This window comes from Dipodomys merriami, unplaced genomic scaffold, assembly GCF_024711535.1.
Source record: "Dipodomys merriami isolate MVZ:Mamm:240054 unplaced genomic scaffold, mDipMer1.0.p SCAF_634, whole genome shotgun sequence".
Classification (NCBI taxonomy): Eukaryota; Metazoa; Chordata; class Mammalia; order Rodentia; family Heteromyidae; genus Dipodomys; species Dipodomys merriami.
This window is the reverse complement of record NW_027206218.1, coordinates 173,110-192,895: the sequence shown is the minus strand read 5'-3', so window position 1 is coordinate 192,895 and position 19,786 is coordinate 173,110. Positions and strand designations below refer to the sequence as shown.

At 36.0% G+C, this 19,786-nt stretch overlaps 1 pseudogene; it reads right to left on the bottom strand.

Annotated features, from left to right (window-relative positions):
* Positions 1-19,786, bottom strand: part of LOC138815289 (leucine-rich repeat-containing protein 14B-like) — a 126,276-nt pseudogene that overhangs the window by 51,333 nt on the left and 55,157 nt on the right.

Here is a 19,786-nt window from a genome sequence, read left to right as displayed (position 1 = left end):
GTAGGACTTAGTTAATTCAACACTCCCTTTATCTTTCCACAGCCCTCTATTCCTATTTTTACCCACATCTTACCCTAAACCTAATAATTTCTGGTTTGCCAAATTCTTCTTTGCTGTTCGTAGTCCATTAATACACAGTTGTTTAATGTTGAATAAATATATCTGTTGAACTAGATTGTATCTGCAGACTTTTGACTGTTCAACTACACACTTTGGTTGATGCTTGCATTAAGATGGTATTCTAGCACAAAACTGGTGTTACTTTCATCCCAAATGGGCAGAAGAAGACGGAAAAACAAAAGAAAAATGGCAAGTCCTGGTATCTCAAGTCCCACTCATGAAAATCAGGGGACAGAACAGACAATGAATTATCCAGAGGAGAGCTCCCATAAAGCTCTACATACACTACTGGTAAACATGGTAAATGAAAAGATTAAAACCTGCAAAAGACACAGTGTGAGCGTGATAAGGAGAGAGGAGGCAAACCAAAGATAAATACTGGAATATCATGAGCTTGAGGAAGCTACTCAAAGATTGATACAGGAATTGCATGAGCAGCTTGAGAACACTCAAAGAGAAATAAAGGAATGGCGTGAACAGGCTGAGATCAGTCAAAGAGACAGGAATTGCATCAGCTGGCTGAGGACAGACAAAGAGAAAGTCAGGAATGCTGTGAGAATACTCAGAACACTGAAAGAGAACTACAGGAATTGCATGAACTGAGGAAGCTAATCAAAGAGTAATAAAGGAATAGAGAGAGCAGGATGAGAATACACAAAGATCACTAAAGACATTCATGGAATCCATGAATAGAGAGCTGAAAGAAGTCAGGGAGTCCACAAAGGGAATGCTGAATGGAAAACAACAGAAGGAATGGGAGTCAAGGAAACCATAACCAATCAACTAAGTGATTTGAGAATAAACACTGAACACCAAATTAAGGAAGTAAAGTTCATACAAGATGTAAAACAAAGCCCCAACAAAGAATTTGAAGCCATCAAAGCCGACCAAATAGAAGGAAAAGAAATATAAAAACAAAGTTGAAAGTCTTGATAGTAGGCTAGACCATGCAGAAGATCGAATATCAGGGATTGAAGACAGCCTAGATATTATAGAGAAAGAACATACAACCGTACAAGACAAATCCATGAAATATGATAGATCTATCCAAAACTTGGCAGACACCATCAGAAGGCCTAATCTGAGAATAATGGGTGTAGAGGAGCACTTAGAGACAGAAGTTAATGGTCTAGGAAATTTTTTAACAAAATCTTAGCAGAGAACTTCCCAAACATGCAAAAAAATAGGCCTATTCAGATACAATTAGCTTTTAGAACTCCAAATAGACAAGACCAGAATAGGACATCCCACCATCACAGTATAATCCACACAGGATCAATTCAGACCAAGGAAAAGATCCTTAAAGCTGTCAAGGAGAAAATATTAATCATATATAAAGGGAAATCAGTCAGAATCACCTGAGATTTCTCAGCAGACACAATTAAAGCAAGAAGAGCCTGGAATGATGTATGCCATGGCCTAAAGACAAACAATTATCAACCAAGAATACTGTATCCAGCTAAACTTTCCTTCATAACCAAAGGTCAAACAAAAACCTTCCATAGCAAAGAAAAATTGAAACAATATATATCCAACAAACCAGTCCTACAAAAATTCTTAAAGATGTCCTACACATAGAAAACCAGCAACTCCGCAATAAAGGCCAAGAAATCGCCCCTAAACTGAGAATCCAAGAATCATAGGAAGAACCCAGTTGCTGCAGCACACAAGAAGGTGGATAACATGGCACAAACTCCCAAATACCTCTCATTCCTATCTCTCAACGTTGAAGGACTTAACTCTCCAATTAAGCGACCTAGACTGTCTAGTTGGATTAAAAATCAAGATCCTTCTATCAGCTGCCTTCAGGAGTCACACCTTGCCCATAAAAACAAACACATTTTCAAGAAGAAAGGCTGGAACAAATTCTACCAAGCAAACGGCCCCCATAAACAGGCGGGAGTTGCAATCCTAATATCAGATAAAATAGACTTCAAATTAAAATTATTGAGAAGGGATAAAATATGTCACTACATACAAATTAATGGATCTCTCTTTCAGGAGGATATTACAATTCTAAATCTCTATTCACCGAACAACGGAGCACCAATAGTTAGCCACTACTTTCCCTCAAATCCCACATAGATCCAAAGATATTAATTGGGGATTTTAACACACCACGCTCCCCACTAGATAGATTAACTCGGCAAAAACTCAACAGAGAAACCACAAATCTAAATAACTGCATATGTCAACTAGATTTAACAGACATCTACCTTATATTTCATTCAGGCAGCATCCAAATACACATTTGTCTCAGCAACATATGGAATATTTTCTAAAATAGACCACTTTTTGGGTCAGAAAGAAAACTTGTCCAAATTCAGAAACCTTGAAATTATACCTTGGATTCTCTCAGACCACAAGGGTATAAAATTAGAACTCAACACCAAAAACCACCAAAGTCCTGTAACACATGGAGGCAGAACAACACACTGCTGAATCATGAGTGGGTCATGGAAGAGATTAGAAACGAAATTCAAAGGTTCAAGATATTGAACAAAAATGAACACAAAAATTAACAGCACCTATGGGACACAGCAAAGGCAGTACTCAGAGGCAAGTTTATAGCTCTTCGTTCCTACATCAACAAATTGGAGAGATCTGAAACTAACAGTTTAATGACACATCTGAACCTCCTTGAAAAAGAGCAGCAAGATAAACCCCAATCCAGTAGATGGAAAGAAATAATTAAAATTAAATCAGAATAAAATAAATTAGGATTAGAAAAAAAAACATATATAGGATCAACATAACAAAGAGGTGGTTCTTCGAAAAAATTAACAAAATTTACAGATCCTTATCAAATCTTATCAGAAAAAGAAGAGAACCCACCCAGAAACATCACCACAGAAACAACCAAGATTCAGAATATTATAAGGGAATACTTCTCAAAACTTTATGCTAATAAGTGCGACAACTTGTCAGAAATGGACCTTTTTCTAGCGAATATTGACATGCCAAAAGAAAGCCAAGAAGATTTAAACCATCTTAACAGGCCCATATCAAGCATTGAAATAGAAACAACAATAAGAAACTTCCCAGCTAAGAAAAACCCATAACCAGATGGTTTTCAGCAGAATTCACACCAAGCAGAGCTCACACCAATACTGCCCCAACACTTCAATGAAATTGAAAAAGAAAGCTCACTACCAAACTCATTCTATGATGCCATCATACCCTCATCCCCATACCAGGCAGGGACTCATCAAAAAAAGAGAACTATAGGCAGTTTTCTTTGATGAACATTGATGCAAAACTTCTCAACAATATTTTGGCCAATCGACATCAACAATTCATCCAAAAAATCATACTATGAAACAGGATTCATTTCAGGGATGCAAAGCTGGTTCAATATAGGCACATCAATTAATATAATTCATCACATAAACAAAAGAAAGCATAACAACCACAACGTTACCTCAATAGATGCAGAAAAACCATTTGACAAGAGCCAACACCCCTTTATGATGAAGGTTCTGGAAAAATTAGGAATCCATGGAACATTCCTCAATACAGTAAAGGCTGTATATGACAAACCTACAGCCAGCATTATACTTAATGGTGAAAAACTAAAGCAATTTCGTCTTAACTCTGGAACAAAACAAGGAATTCCACTCGCTCCACGTCTCTTCAAACTACTATTAGAATGCCTAGATACAGCAATAAGACAAGAGCAAATATAAATGGGATCTAAATAGAGAAAGAATAAGTTAAACTCTCCCTTTTTGCAGGTGACATGATCTTGTATTTAAAGAATCACACAGATTCCACTACCAAATTACTCAAAAGTTTGGCAAAATAGCAGGGTATAAAACTAACCCTCAAAAATCAATGGCTTTTCTGTATGCCAAAAATGAGAAAAGTGTGGCTGAAATTAGGAATGCAACTCCATTAGTAAAAGCCCCACAAAAAATAAATTACCTAGGAATTAACTTAACCAAAGAAATTAAGGACCTCTATGATGAGAACTTTAAAAACCTGAAAAAGGAAATCAAAACAGAACCTAGAAAGTGCTAAAAAAACTCCCATGCCCCTGGATTGGAAAGATCAACATCATGAAAATGGCAATACTTCCCAAGGCTATCTACAAATTCAATGCAATACCTATCAAAATTCCAACCTCACTCTTCAAGGAAATAGAAGAGGCAATCCAAAAATTCATATGGAACAATAAAAGACCCCGAATAGCAAAAACGCTCCTCAACGGAAAGAACACTGCTGGAGGAATATCAATACCAAATTTCAAACTCTACTACAAAGCCATAGTAGTACAAACAGCTTGGTATTGGCACAAGAACAGACCTCAGGATCAATGGAATAGAATTGAAAACCCAGAAATGAACCTACAGACCTATAGCCATCTAATCTTCGATAAGGGAGCTAAAAAAAATAGAATGGAAGAAAGACAGCCACTTCAGTAAATGGTGCTGGAAAAAAAATGGTTAACTACTTGTAGAAAACTAAAGCTAGATACTTATATATCACCCGGCCCGAGAATCAATTCCAAATGGATCAAAGACCTCAGAGTTAAAGCAGACACTCTGAAAACATTTCTGGATGGAATAGAGGACAAACCCTAGGTCTCCTTGGCACAGGCAGAAATTTTCTTAATAGAGACCCAGAAACTCAACAAATAAAAGAAAGATTGGACAAATGGGGTTGTATGAAATTGCAGAGCTTCTGTATGGCAAAGGACATAGCTAGCAAGATCAATAGAAACCCCCGGTTTGGGAGAAGACCTTCACTAGCCACACAACAGACAAGGGTCTCATATCTAAAATATAGCTTGAAATCAAAAAATTAAATCCCCCAACAACAAATCTTCAAAGAAACAACTGCCTAATAAATAAGTGGGCTGAAGACTTAAAGAGAAACTGCTCTGAAGAGGAAAGAGGATTTCCAATAGACACAGGAAGAAAAGTTCAACCTCTCTAGCCATAAAAGAAATGCAAATCAAAACAACATTGAGATATCACCGCACCCCAGTTAGAATGGCTATAACCAAGAACTCTAATAACAACAGATGCTGGAGGGGATGTGGACAGATGGGAACCTTACTGCATTGTTGATTGGAGTGTAAACTTGTTCAACCACTTTGGAAAGCAGTATGGATATTCCTGAAAAGACTCCACATAGAGCTCCCCTATGACCCAGCAGTCCCACTTTTGGGCATTTACCCAAATGATCACCAATAAGACCACACTAAAGCTATCAGCACGACTATGTTTATTTCAGCATTATTTACCATTGCTAAGATATGGAACCAACCCAGATGCCCCTCAGTAGCTGAATGGATCAAGAAAATGCCATATATATACACAATTGAATTCTCTGCCTCCATCAGAAAGAATGACATTGCCTCATTTGTTAGGAAATGGAAAGACTTGGAAAAAATTACATTAAGTGAAGTAATCTAGGCACAAAGAAACAAAGGTCCCATAGTTTCCCTTATTTGCAATAACTAGTATATGTCTGAGTGAAGCAGAAAAGGTCAGTTATGTTGATGTTAGGGCAATGAAACCTAAGATATATATTCAATTTTTTTCTTTCATGTGATTGTTTCTAACATATTTGTAAGATGATTTCTTTGTTGCTTTGTATGTCACTCCCCCATACTATAACCCCTGCTTTCACTGTATTTGATGTTGGTATAATTTGTGGAAGGGAAGGGAACAAACAAATCGTTTAAATAGAGATACAGTTTGACCCATTGCAACAATGAAATGTACAAATCATTATATCGAAAAATTAACTTTACAATTTTGGTGATGGGGGTATAGGGAGCGGTGAATTCGGTGGAGGTGGCGGGGTGGTGGGGAGAGGATGTGAAGGGATAGGAAAGGGAAACAAAGGAGGAAGCTACAATGCTTAGTAAGAAATGTACTCATTATCTTGCCCATGTAATTGTAACCCCTCTGTACAGTATTTTCACAATAAGAAAACGAGATCATTGTCTTCTTAATCCTTAACATCTATAACATCTGTTAACATTCTTAATAGTCTATAACATCTGTTTATTCTTCTGAAAGAATGTCACTTTCAACAAAAAATGTCATCCTCAGATTGCCGGGACAGAATTCTTGCAAATGCAACCAGCAATTGATGTTTATGGCTTCCAAAATTAAGTTTGAGCCTGTTGCATTTTAGACAGTCCATGAACGAAACGTATTCAGGTTCCTGCTTTTTTTGGCATTTTCTTTTGGCATTCTCTTCCATTACCTGCCTGTAATGCTCACAGTCACAGTGCTCTTCCTCCTTTGGCTTTGAACCCACTTTCTATAGAACATGGCTGTCATTTGGACTGCATTTTAAATAGGCTTCAGATTCTTGGAACTTCTGTTTGTCCTAGATGTCTAGCCTTAGAATAACAAGACCATGTCTATTAGATTTTTTATGGTAGTATATTACATTATGGTCTCTAATAAGAGTAGTAAACTGGGTCTGCAAGTACTTCATGTATTTCTAGATAAATTACTTCATTCTCTGCTGTTTCAAGGTAAACAAGATTCGTCATATTATTTAGCTCTTGTCTGCCAATTTTTTTTTCTTGTCTCAAGGATCAGATGCCTTCTATGATTCAGAGTCTTCCTCTGCTGCTATTAGAATATTTCAACCATTTGGGGGGAAGGCTTTTTGTAAATTTTCACTTGCAAGGTTTTCTTCCATGTAAGTGTTAATTGAAAAATACAAGGCAGTGTTGTCAGCTTTAACAAACTCAATATAAAAAAAAGAAAAAAAGCAGACAATGTTATTTCTCAAGACTTTATGACTGTTTGTGGACTTGTTCTGAATCATTTTTATGTGACTCCTACCTCAAAAATGCAACAAAACTAGTTCCACCATCTATCCCATAATGTTCCAGAGTTTTCCTGTTGTTACCATTGATAAATGCAATGAAGGGAACAAGTGACTCATTGAAAATAAACGTAGTGCTAGGTTTCCAGACTTGGAACTATAGTCTAGGAGTTTAGATATGACACCACAGCAGGAACTTGTTCTTAGAAATAAAATACAATCCCTACTGATAAAAATATCCTATCATTTATGAACTTTGAATGCCTTTTTTGTTGCTTTTTATGAAATAATAGCATTTTTTCTGAAGGCTAGGAAATCCAAGCTCAAGGTCTCTTTTGGTTAGGACCCGGGCTCTCTGTTTCCAAGATGATATCTTGTCACTGCACTCTTCTAAGAGGGGTGCTCTATCTTCACTATAGGAGATCTAAGGGCAAGGAGGGGAGAATTCTCTTCATCAAACACATACAAGGACTTGTAATCTACTTACCTGTCAAGTACCTCCTAAAGGTAATGCCTCTTTCTAATAGGCCTTTGATGATGAAGTTTCAGTGCTAGTTCTGAGAAGACAATAATATTCTAAACATAGCAAAGCTAGGTGCCAGTGGCTCAAACCTGTAATCCTAGCTGCTCAGGAGGATTATATCTGAGGATCACAGTTCAAAGCCAGTCCGGGCAGGAAAGTCCGGGAGACTCTTATCGCCAATAAACCACTAGAAAACCGGAAGTGGAGTTGTGGCTCAAGCGGTAGAGTACTTGCCTTGAGCTGAAGAGCTGAGGGACAGCGCCCAAGCCCAGAGTTCTAGCCCCACGACCAACCAAAAACAACTGTCCTACACATAGCACAGATATTTATTGAAAATGAAGTAGTAGTTTTTTTTAATACTATCCTATACAAAGAAGAGTAGAAAATATTAGGAGTGATGTTTAGAGTTGAAGGTAACTGTCATACAGGAAGTGGACATGGTGGGAGAGGTAGAGTGGAGGAATGCTTTCTTGTTATGATTTGAAGTACCAATGAGAGTTTAACCATGTCACATGAAATATTTTATTGAGAATAAAAATATTTGAAGAAAATTTTGAGTGACAGCCAGACATTGACATTGCAGAAGAACTAAGTCTGATGTTAAAAATCAACCCATTATAAAATGGAATCTGACAGAGTAGAAATCCTAGAACCCGAGATGAATGCTAAATACTTAAAAGGACTAGATTTTAACAAGAGTATCTGCCTCTTAGTTTTCTATTGGGCCCTTCAAATTATGTAGCCAGAGTGACCAATAATAATTACTTGGATTCTAACAATTCTGATTAATTTTGACTGTTTTTGAGATATATGTAAATAGATTTATGTACTATGTGTTTTTCTTTTGTTTGGTTTCTTTCATTCAACACTGTATTTGTGAGATCCTTCCATATTCATGTATTTATTGGTAGATTATTTATACTCACACTGCATAGCACTGTTTTCAAGACTTTGTATGTTTAGAAAAAATCTGGAGTGTTTATTAAAGCAGATCTCTAGATCCACTTTCAGAACTTCTGTTTTAGCTACTCTAGGGTAAGTTTTAAGGACTGGTTTTACTAACAATGCCCATATGTGATGCTGGAATGGGGATCGTATCTTGAGAAACATTTCTATAGAGGATGCCATATAGGAATTGACTACCATGCTTTCAATAGGCATTTGGTTTGTGATTACTGTTTTCTTTCTTGAGATAAGGTCTCCCTGTTGCTTAGGTTGGCCTGGAACTCTTTATCAGAATTCCCACTTCTGCCTCTCAAGTGCTGAACTTACAGATATATACCACAATGCCCACCTTTTTCTGATCACTTTAAAAAATATTATTCATGTATTTACTTTTGGCTATACTAGTTTATTCTGATAATCTTCATTAATTCCTTTATTAAAAATAAATAGCTCATGTAGTGAGACTATGTATTATCTTATTTTAAAAAATACATTGTACAGACAAAGGATAATAATGACATCATATAGTTTTCTGAGTGCCAAGCAATAAACTCATTTTATTACCATCTCCAGTTTGCTTATGAGAAAGTAAAAAGTATAGGATGCTGAGGTTGGCAAAGTTCAAGGACATGTCCTTAAGTACCACATCTCTTCCCCTAGACATGCCATTTTATGTATGACAAGCCAGAAGTGTAATCTATATAGATATAGATCAGAAGATACAGGAGAAATCACTCTCACTGCAGAAATCTCTGCCTTGCATTCATAGAGCCAATACTCCAGCTGATGGGACAGATACAAAGTCTATACAATAAAGGATAACAGCAGGTAGGTGGGTACAAGTCAGTGAGCTCAATTTCATTTGATAAAATATACAGAAATAATTCAAAAAGAAAAGAATTGAGTCCTACAATCCACGGAGAAATTTAGTAAACAATGTGAAAGGGCCTTCAAGGCAAGGAGGATATTCTGAGTAAAATATCATATGTTCTGACAACTGAAAATAGTTCTATCTGGTTGAGACATGGGGTGAATACGGATGAATGAGTTAATGAGGTTTATAAAAAGATGAGGCAAAGTAAGAATGTTCCTAAACATTGCAAAGATACATTCATTTCCCTGTCCTGAATAAGAATCAATTTTCAATACCCAAGATACCTTCTTTTATGACCTTTATAGAATTATAAATATCAGAACATGCCCTTTTTAATTGTCCAAATTTCTGACAGGAAAATATCTAAATTATTTACCGTCAGCTTTCTTAATTTTGTACTCTTATCTCTAAGCCCAGTGCTTGACATGTAAGTGTCTAATAATTGTTAGATGAGAGGGAAGGTATTCTTAGAAAAATTCAGTCCTTTTGATCAAAGATATAGCCTCTGTCAGTATTGTTACCTTGTCACCATAAGGTATTCATTAACAACTTTTGTCAATGTAGGAGAAAATCTTGTCAAAGTAACGATGTTTTATAACAAAGGCAAGGCTTGCCATGAAAAATTTTAACTTGGGAAATGAAATCAGTATTAATCAGTGAAAAACATTATATTTTCATCTCTGTCACTATAGTAGCAACTGGATTTCTGCTTGTTTTGATCTCTATCCTTTATCTTCTATCTTTTATCTTCGATCCTTTATCTCTGCTCTTTCAAAACTAGGATTGAGAAGGAGTTCATGTCTAAGGAGGGGGATAGAAGAGTAAGATAGAGTAGAAAGGAGGAAAAAATTACTGTAGAATATTAATTGATTTCAGTATAATGCTGCCCATTTAGGAAGTATATATGGTTACTTATTTTTATCCGAACATATGAAAATACTAAGATGGTCTCAGTAAAAATAGCACTTAAACCAAAATTACACCAAAGCCTAGTGTTTACACCAGGTGGTCACAACAGTTCAGGAGAATTGAGCATCAGCAATTGCACATCATAACGAAGGATGACAGGTTGTGTTCAAGATGAAAAAGGACTCAAATGACCCAAGAAAGTATTAATGATGATAACTCAGTTTTTCTCTACCACCTTGGAGACAACTCTAGAAGATCTTAATAATATTAAAAAATAATAATAAACATATAGAAGTATAACAATATTAACAATACAGATCGATATCTTAAGATGCACAATGGATTATGGTTAACCTTGTCATCATTTAAAAGTACAACTTACAACATAACTATGCAGATAAAATGATTAGTGTAACTGACTGTGGAATGCATCATTTTAGTTGTAGACCCTGAACCACAAAGATATTTTGAATTGTGGTCACTTTTGTAGTCATGTTTGTAATATTTGTGATGTTATTCTGGATACATAAAAGGCAAATAAATGTTTTAATACTATTAGTAAGAAATATTTTCAGAGACAGAGATGAAAGAAGAGGAGAAAGCTGAGGAGAGAAATTCAAAGATGTTGAAGTAAAAACCTTGTGTATTTAAACTTAAGTTAGAAATATTAGGCAGAATTCATGATTGCTATTTTCCCCTCTAAGGAAAAATGCAGCTGTTTTTAAGGCTTGGGAGTATGACAAATCAGATGCAATGAACATGGAGAATTCCAAATTGTCATATAAAAATGTGCTCCTAAATGGAACCAGAGCTCCTTGGGAAAATGGTTGGTTCTTTGTGTAGGACAGGAAGTATTCTTTCAGTATGAACATCTGATGTATTTTTGTATCAGAAAGCAAGAAACAAAAACTAATGAGGTTATGTCAAAAATAGGATGCAAAAATCTAGGTGCCAGTGGCTCATGCCTATAATCCTAGCTATTCAGGAGGTTGAGATCTCAGGTTTGAAGTCAGCCAGGGTAGGACTCTGATCTCTGGCCAACCACCAGAAAACCAGAAGGTAATGATATTGTTCAAAACATGTTTAGCTGACTTAACTGTAACATCTCCATACATCACTTTATAATAATAATAAAAGTGCACAAAAGGAAAATAAAGTAAAACTAAAAAGAATAAAATTGCAATGTAATATAAGTTGCTTCTGTTGGTACTTAAAAGGAGGCAGAGGAACAAAAATGAAAATCACATACCAAACTCATTGAAATATGTATGTCATTGTTAAAACATCAACTCATTATTTTAACTATTAGTAACTTTAAAAAAAGTTAAGCAATTATCCTATATTTACTTACAAATGTTATTTCAGATAACTATAAAGAAATAAATTATAAAGGAATACAGAAAGATTCCAGTTAGTTAATTGTGAAGGATAAAAAAAAGTCATATTTAAACACTAAGTAATGATGATCAATATATGCCAGAACTTTTAGCTAAAATCTTGATGTAGAGCTTTACAATGAAAGGAATCAAGTTGGCAAATCCTTGAATTCACTGATGGTCTCAGCACCAGTAACTTCTGGCATAATATATTACTAAAGCAATAGCACCTCCTATTATTTATCCTTAAGAGCACTTTCTCCTTCAAATAATGAATCTGATTCACTTCAGTATTTAGTGCTCATTTCCAATCAATGGGAAATACTTTAGTACAAGTCAATTGCCATAGGAGGAAATAACCACGTGCATTTGCAGATATTCAAGAAAATAATTGACTAATTTCTATAATAAGCTAAAAACATAAAGGAAGAGAGTGAAAGAAAGAGCATGAGATTTTAAGACAACTTAAAAGACCAACAAATAGGAGCAATACAAGATAAACTCAGATATACAAGAAGCATAGATACAAAAATGATGGTCCAAGGCAGGCCCCGAGAGAAAATGGAAACGGGTGACTCTCTCCAAAAAATAACGAAGGCAAAAGAAGGGCTTGGGACATGTCTCAAGTAGGAGATCACCTGCCGAGCAGCTATAAAACCCTGGATTCAAATTCCAGTATAAGCAAACAAACAAAAAAGAAAGACCAATAAATATCAGCAGATTGATTTTTATGCTTATTTCCCAAAACAAAATGAAATAAAACAATGGTAATGATAATTTGGAAATGGGCTCCTAATTGAAATATAACAAAGACTCACTAATTTGGGTAGCTGTGATAATACTCCTTTGTCAGAGACATCTTGAAATGTTAAAACATGGAATAACATGATTTTGCTATTGCTTTAAAATATTCAAGGAGAAAGAGAGTAGGAAGAAATAAAATAATTTTGGAAACATGTTGATGGGGGTTTCAGGTAGTGAATGGGTGTTAGAAATGTTATACTTCGCTATACTTTTGTCTGGAAAATGTTACAATAATTCTTAAAAGTTTCACTTTTTGGTAAGTTGTGCCATCAAGTTACATAGAAGAGAAACATATTTAAAAATATGGATTGCTAAAGTTTATAGTTGAATCCAAGTTTAAAGAAGAAATTAAGTCATTTGGTTTAAACAATAAACAATCTGCCACAAACTGGTATCCTTTACTGATGTGGTGAGACTATCACAAACCTTGGAAGATGTCAAAATAAGTCCAAACATGATGAAGAGAGTAAGTCTTATAGTGTAGCTCTGGTCTTAGTCTGGTGTAAAATCATAAAATGTTAACACATGGTGCTGATATGTTTTAATAAATTTAATTGTATACTTCGTAACACATTTTGTAAGTCATTGAATTTGTGGGACCTTTGCTGTGCAAAGATTTGATGTATTAAAAGAATCAGTTATGTTAAATTATAATTGCAATGTTGTATAGAAATACTCAAATCTGCTGGGCGCCAGTGGCTCACGCCTGTAATCCTAGCAAATGAGCTGGCTGCGATCTGAGGATCACAGTTCAAAGCCAGCCCGGGCAGGAAAGTCTATGAGACTCATCTCCAATTAACCACTAGAAAACTGGAAGTCGCGTTGTGGCTCATGTGGTAGAGCACTCTCCTTGAGCTGAAGAGCTGAGGGACAGCATCCCAAGCCCAGAATTCAAGCCCCATGACTGACAAAAATAAAAATTAAAAAATAAACTAAATAAATAACGATATACTCACATCTGTAATCAATGGTTAGATGCTCAGAAAAATATTTGTTTCTAAACTTTCAAAAGATTCATAAGATTTTCATTAGATGAACAAAAGGACCTTAGTGAATTTTTGAATTATTTAGCACTTACTTGGCATTTAAAAATCCTGTCAAAATTAGTATTCAGAAATTTAAAGCTTTATGTTATATTTTTTATTAAAGAAGAAAAAAATCCATCCTATGAAAATTGAAACACACTATGTTTATTTTAAGATGCTTTCTTTGTTCAGGATTTTATGAACTTTTTAGAATTCTAGGATCTTTCATTTGCATATTGAAAAGGAATCATGACACTTCACATTTGTCATGACTGATATAAGTTGATTTGATTATTTGCTGTTTAAAATAGAGGAGGTTGTGTGTTTGTGTAATGTACATTCACATAATCATTTTCGTAATGAAACAATTGTATTTGCAATACATACCTCTTGGTGAATAAATCTGATCAGGACACTACTTAAGACAGACGTCATTGAGATATGCCCTAGAGCAATGTATCTCCTGAGACAATAAAGATAATGATTACAGGACTAAATGTTCATATTTTAATTAATTAATTTTAATTTAAAAATTATTTTTACATAGCTAGTCACATCTTTTTTTTTTTTGAAAGAATTCTGTTATATAACTGCAGTCTGAAGTTCTGTGCATTTGACATTTCAGGTATTCTACAAATTGAATATGAAGATTTCATTTATTTTTCCCAATAATATATCAACCAGGAGATGTCTGTTCAGAAAGAGATCATTGTCTTCAGTGGTTCTGGGTAGATGGCAGAGGAGAAGCTGGAGGCTAAACAAGCTCTCGCATGTAAAGCAGGTTTAGTGTTCCAGTGAACAGTCTTAAGCCAAGGAATCACACCAAGTGTGCCACTACAGTACAGAGACTTTGGCCAGAGAGGGAAAATCCAAGGAAGGAAACAGACCTGAGCAAATGCCAGAAGCCGCAGCTGCAGTGACGGCAGAGGTGGCAGCGTCCGTAGCCACCATACTTGCAACACAGCGAGTATGGGACCTAGGTGCCAGACGCAGTGGGCATGCAGATTCTACTCAACACCAGCAAGAACTGACAAGGAGAAGACATCTTCATCCTGCAGATCTCAGAAGAGAGACAACCCAGGAACCAAGACTCTGGCGTGAGTAGAAGCATGACATCCTCACTCCTTCTCAGGGAGCAGAGGAGGGAAGGCCACCCCTCCCCATCCCCACTACCAGAGATCTCCATCTTTGATACTGACAAAAGGCTGGCTGGGCAGCTAGCTCCAACTCAGGACTTGGAAGAAAACAAAAGATTGATTTAGCAGGTCACAGGAACCTAACCTGACTTGGCAGGCTCAGCAACACCCAGGGAAAATTCACCCAGCCCAGGCAGAAAAAGCTCCACCCATACAGGAGTGGTTTTGTTCACTGGGTAAATAGAGCCAGAGACAGCCCCTTCCTACAGCAGCCTTGACAATCAATGGAAATTCAGTAAACATAAAGCATGAGAATGGCTCCAGGATGGGCTCTGTGAGTGTCTTAGAAGCTAGCCCCTCAGGGAAAAGCTACAGTTTGCTGAAAGGCCTCAACTCTACCCAGAACCTAGCCTCATCAAAGCATCTCCAAAATAGAGGAAACAGCCATCTCCCTCTTTTGTGATACTCAAAGCAGATCTCCTCCCAGAGAACTACCCTAGGAGGAGGATCACAAAATCTTGGATAAAGCAGAGCAATTTTCTGCTTACCCAAACAAACTGACTTAAGAAACCAATCAATCCACAGGAAAATCAAACACCATAATCAGATCAGAGACTCCAACAAGAGACTGGTTATGGACACAAGGGACATACAGGATCTTCCCATGCCCCTCAAAAATATCAAAGAACTCTTTTATTGTACCTGTTTTAAAAAAAAACTTTTTTAACTTTTCTTAATTTTTAATTTTTAACTTAAAAATTGTTTTCTATTAAACTTTTTTTTCTTCCTCATAATTTTTATTTTAGGGGAATATGTGTGTGGGTGTTTTTGTTCATATAGGTTTACTAATGTTTTGATCCTTTATTTTCTTTCTTTCTCATTCTTTTCACATTCTCTTCTCTTTTGTTCATTTTTGCGTGATTTAATTGCTGTTCTGCTCACCCTCAAATATACCCGTGGTTGATTAGACTTAAATTCCTTAATAGCAGTACTACCTCTTTATACCTATATACTATTTTAAGCATTTTTATTTTTTAGGTTTTCAGGTCTTCTTCCTATCCCTCCACCTTTCTCATCCTATCCCCGTTCTTCTCGGTATATTACATTTCTAATTTTGCAGAATTTTAAAGTGTTTCACTTTTTAATTATAATTCTTGTTTTTCTTCTCTCTTTTTTCTTTTTCTTCTTTTTTTCTCTTTCTCTACTATCATTCTATCCAATCTATTTCCCTCTTTGAGAGTAGGACTTAGTTAATTCAACACTCCCTTTATCTTTCCACAGCCCTCTATTCCTATTTTTACCCACATCTTACCCTAAACCTAATAATTTCTGGTTTGCCAAATTCTTCTTTGCTGTTCGTAGTCCATTAATACACAGTTGTTTAATGTTGAATAAATATATCTGTTGAACTAGATTGTATCTGCAGACTTTTGACTGTTCAACTACACACTTTGGTTGATGCTTGCATTAAGATGGTATTCTAGCACAAAACTGGTGTTACTTTCATCCCAAATGGGCAGAAGAAGACGGAAAAACAAAAGAAAAATGGCAAGTCCTGGTATCTCAAGTCCCACTCATGAAAATCAGGGGACAGAACAGACAATGAATTATCCAGAGGAGAGCTCCCATAAAGCTCTACATACACTACTGGTAAACATGGTAAATGAAAAGATTAAAACCTGCAAAAGACACAGTGTGAGCGTGATAAGGAGAGAGGAGGCAAACCAAAGATAAATACTGGAATATCATGAGCTTGAGGAAGCTACTCAAAGATTGATACAGGAATTGCATGAGCAGCTTGAGAACACTCAAAGAGAAATAAAGGAATGGCGTGAACAGGCTGAGATCAGTCAAAGAGACAGGAATTGCATCAGCTGGCTGAGGACAGACAAAGAGAAAGTCAGGAATGCTGTGAGAATACTCAGAACACTGAAAGAGAACTACAGGAATTGCATGAACTGAGGAAGCTAATCAAAGAGTAATAAAGGAATAGAGAGAGCAGGATGAGAATACACAAAGATCACTAAAGACATTCATGGAATCCATGAATAGAGAGCTGAAAGAAGTCAGGGAGTCCACAAAGGGAATGCTGAATGGAAAACAACAGAAGGAATGGGAGTCAAGGAAACCATAACCAATCAACTAAGTGATTTGAGAATAAACACTGAACACCAAATTAAGGAAGTAAAGTTCATACAAGATGTAAAACAAAGCCCCAACAAAGAATTTGAAGCCATCAAAGCCGACCAAATAGAAGGAAAAGAAATATAAAAACAAAGTTGAAAGTCTTGATAGTAGGCTAGACCATGCAGAAGATCGAATATCAGGGATTGAAGACAGCCTAGATATTATAGAGAAAGAACATACAACCGTACAAGACAAATCCATGAAATATGATAGATCTATCCAAAACTTGGCAGACACCATCAGAAGGCCTAATCTGAGAATAATGGGTGTAGAGGAGCACTTAGAGACAGAAGTTAATGGTCTAGGAAATTTTTTAACAAAATCTTAGCAGAGAACTTCCCAAACATGCAAAAAAATAGGCCTATTCAGATACAATTAGCTTTTAGAACTCCAAATAGACAAGACCAGAATAGGACATCCCACCATCACAGTATAATCCACACAGGATCAATTCAGACCAAGGAAAAGATCCTTAAAGCTGTCAAGGAGAAAATATTAATCATATATAAAGGGAAATCAGTCAGAATCACCTGAGATTTCTCAGCAGACACAATTAAAGCAAGAAGAGCCTGGAATGATGTATGCCATGGCCTAAAGACAAACAATTATCAACCAAGAATACTGTATCCAGCTAAACTTTCCTTCATAACCAAAGGTCAAACAAAAACCTTCCATAGCAAAGAAAAATTGAAACAATATATATCCAACAAACCAGTCCTACAAAAATTCTTAAAGATGTCCTACACATAGAAAACCAGCAACTCCGCAATAAAGGCCAAGAAATCGCCCCTAAACTGAGAATCCAAGAATCATAGGAAGAACCCAGTTGCTGCAGCACACAAGAAGGTGGATAACATGGCACAAACTCCCAAATACCTCTCATTCCTATCTCTCAACGTTGAAGGACTTAACTCTCCAATTAAGCGACCTAGACTGTCTAGTTGGATTAAAAATCAAGATCCTTCTATCAGCTGCCTTCAGGAGTCACACCTTGCCCATAAAAACAAACACATTTTCAAGAAGAAAGGCTGGAACAAATTCTACCAAGCAAACGGCCCCCATAAACAGGCGGGAGTTGCAATCCTAATATCAGATAAAATAGACTTCAAATTAAAATTATTGAGAAGGGATAAAATATGTCACTACATACAAATTAATGGATCTCTCTTTCAGGAGGATATTACAATTCTAAATCTCTATTCACCGAACAACGGAGCACCAATAGTTAGCCACTACTTTCCCTCAAATCCCACATAGATCCAAAGATATTAATTGGGGATTTTAACACACCACGCTCCCCACTAGATAGATTAACTCGGCAAAAACTCAACAGAGAAACCACAAATCTAAATAACTGCATATGTCAACTAGATTTAACAGACATCTACCTTATATTTCATTCAGGCAGCATCCAAATACACATTTGTCTCAGCAACATATGGAATATTTTCTAAAATAGACCACTTTTTGGGTCAGAAAGAAAACTTGTCCAAATTCAGAAACCTTGAAATTATACCTTGGATTCTCTCAGACCACAAGGGTATAAAATTAGAACTCAACACCAAAAACCACCAAAGTCCTGTAACACATGGAGGCAGAACAACACACTGCTGAATCATGAGTGGGTCATGGAAGAGATTAGAAACGAAATTCAAAGGTTCAAGATATTGAACAAAAATGAACACAAAAATTAACAGCACCTATGGGACACAGCAAAGGCAGTACTCAGAGGCAAGTTTATAGCTCTTCGTTCCTACATCAACAAATTGGAGAGATCTGAAACTAACAGTTTAATGACACATCTGAACCTCCTTGAAAAAGAGCAGCAAGATAAACCCCAATCCAGTAGATGGAAAGAAATAATTAAAATTAAATCAGAATAAAATAAATTAGGATTAGAAAAAAAAACATATATAGGATCAACATAACAAAGAGGTGGTTCTTCGAAAAAATTAACAAAATTTACAGATCCTTATCAAATCTTATCAGAAAAAGAAGAGAACCCACCCAGAAACATCACCACAGAAACAACCAAGATTCAGAATATTATAAGGGAATACTTCTCAAAACTTTATGCTAATAAGTGCGACAACTTGTCAGAAATGGACCTTTTTCTAGCGAATATTGACATGCCAAAAGAAAGCCAAGAAGATTTAAACCATCTTAACAGGCCCATATCAAGCATTGAAATAGAAACAACAATAAGAAACTTCCCAGCTAAGAAAAACCCATAACCAGATGGTTTTCAGCAGAATTCACACCAAGCAGAGCTCACACCAATACTGCCCCAACACTTCAATGAAATTGAAAAAGAAAGCTCACTACCAAACTCATTCTATGATGCCATCATACCCTCATCCCCATACCAGGCAGGGACTCATCAAAAAAAGAGAACTATAGGCAGTTTTCTTTGATGAACATTGATGCAAAACTTCTCAACAATATTTTGGCCAATCGACATCAACAATTCATCCAAAAAATCATACTATGAAACAGGATTCATTTCAGGGATGCAAAGCTGGTTCAATATAGGCACATCAATTAATATAATTCATCACATAAACAAAAGAAAGCATAACAACCACAACGTTACCTCAATAGATGCAGAAAAACCATTTGACAAGAGCCAACACCCCTTTATGATGAAGGTTCTGGAAAAATTAGGAATCCATGGAACATTCCTCAATACAGTAAAGGCTGTATATGACAAACCTACAGCCAGCATTATACTTAATGGTGAAAAACTAAAGCAATTTCGTCTTAACTCTGGAACAAAACAAGGAATTCCACTCGCTCCACGTCTCTTCAAACTACTATTAGAATGCCTAGATACAGCAATAAGACAAGAGCAAATATAAATGGGATCTAAATAGAGAAAGAATAAGTTAAACTCTCCCTTTTTGCAGGTGACATGATCTTGTATTTAAAGAATCACACAGATTCCACTACCAAATTACTCAAAAGTTTGGCAAAATAGCAGGGTATAAAACTAACCCTCAAAAATCAATGGCTTTTCTGTATGCCAAAAATGAGAAAAGTGTGGCTGAAATTAGGAATGCAACTCCATTAGTAAAAGCCCCACAAAAAAT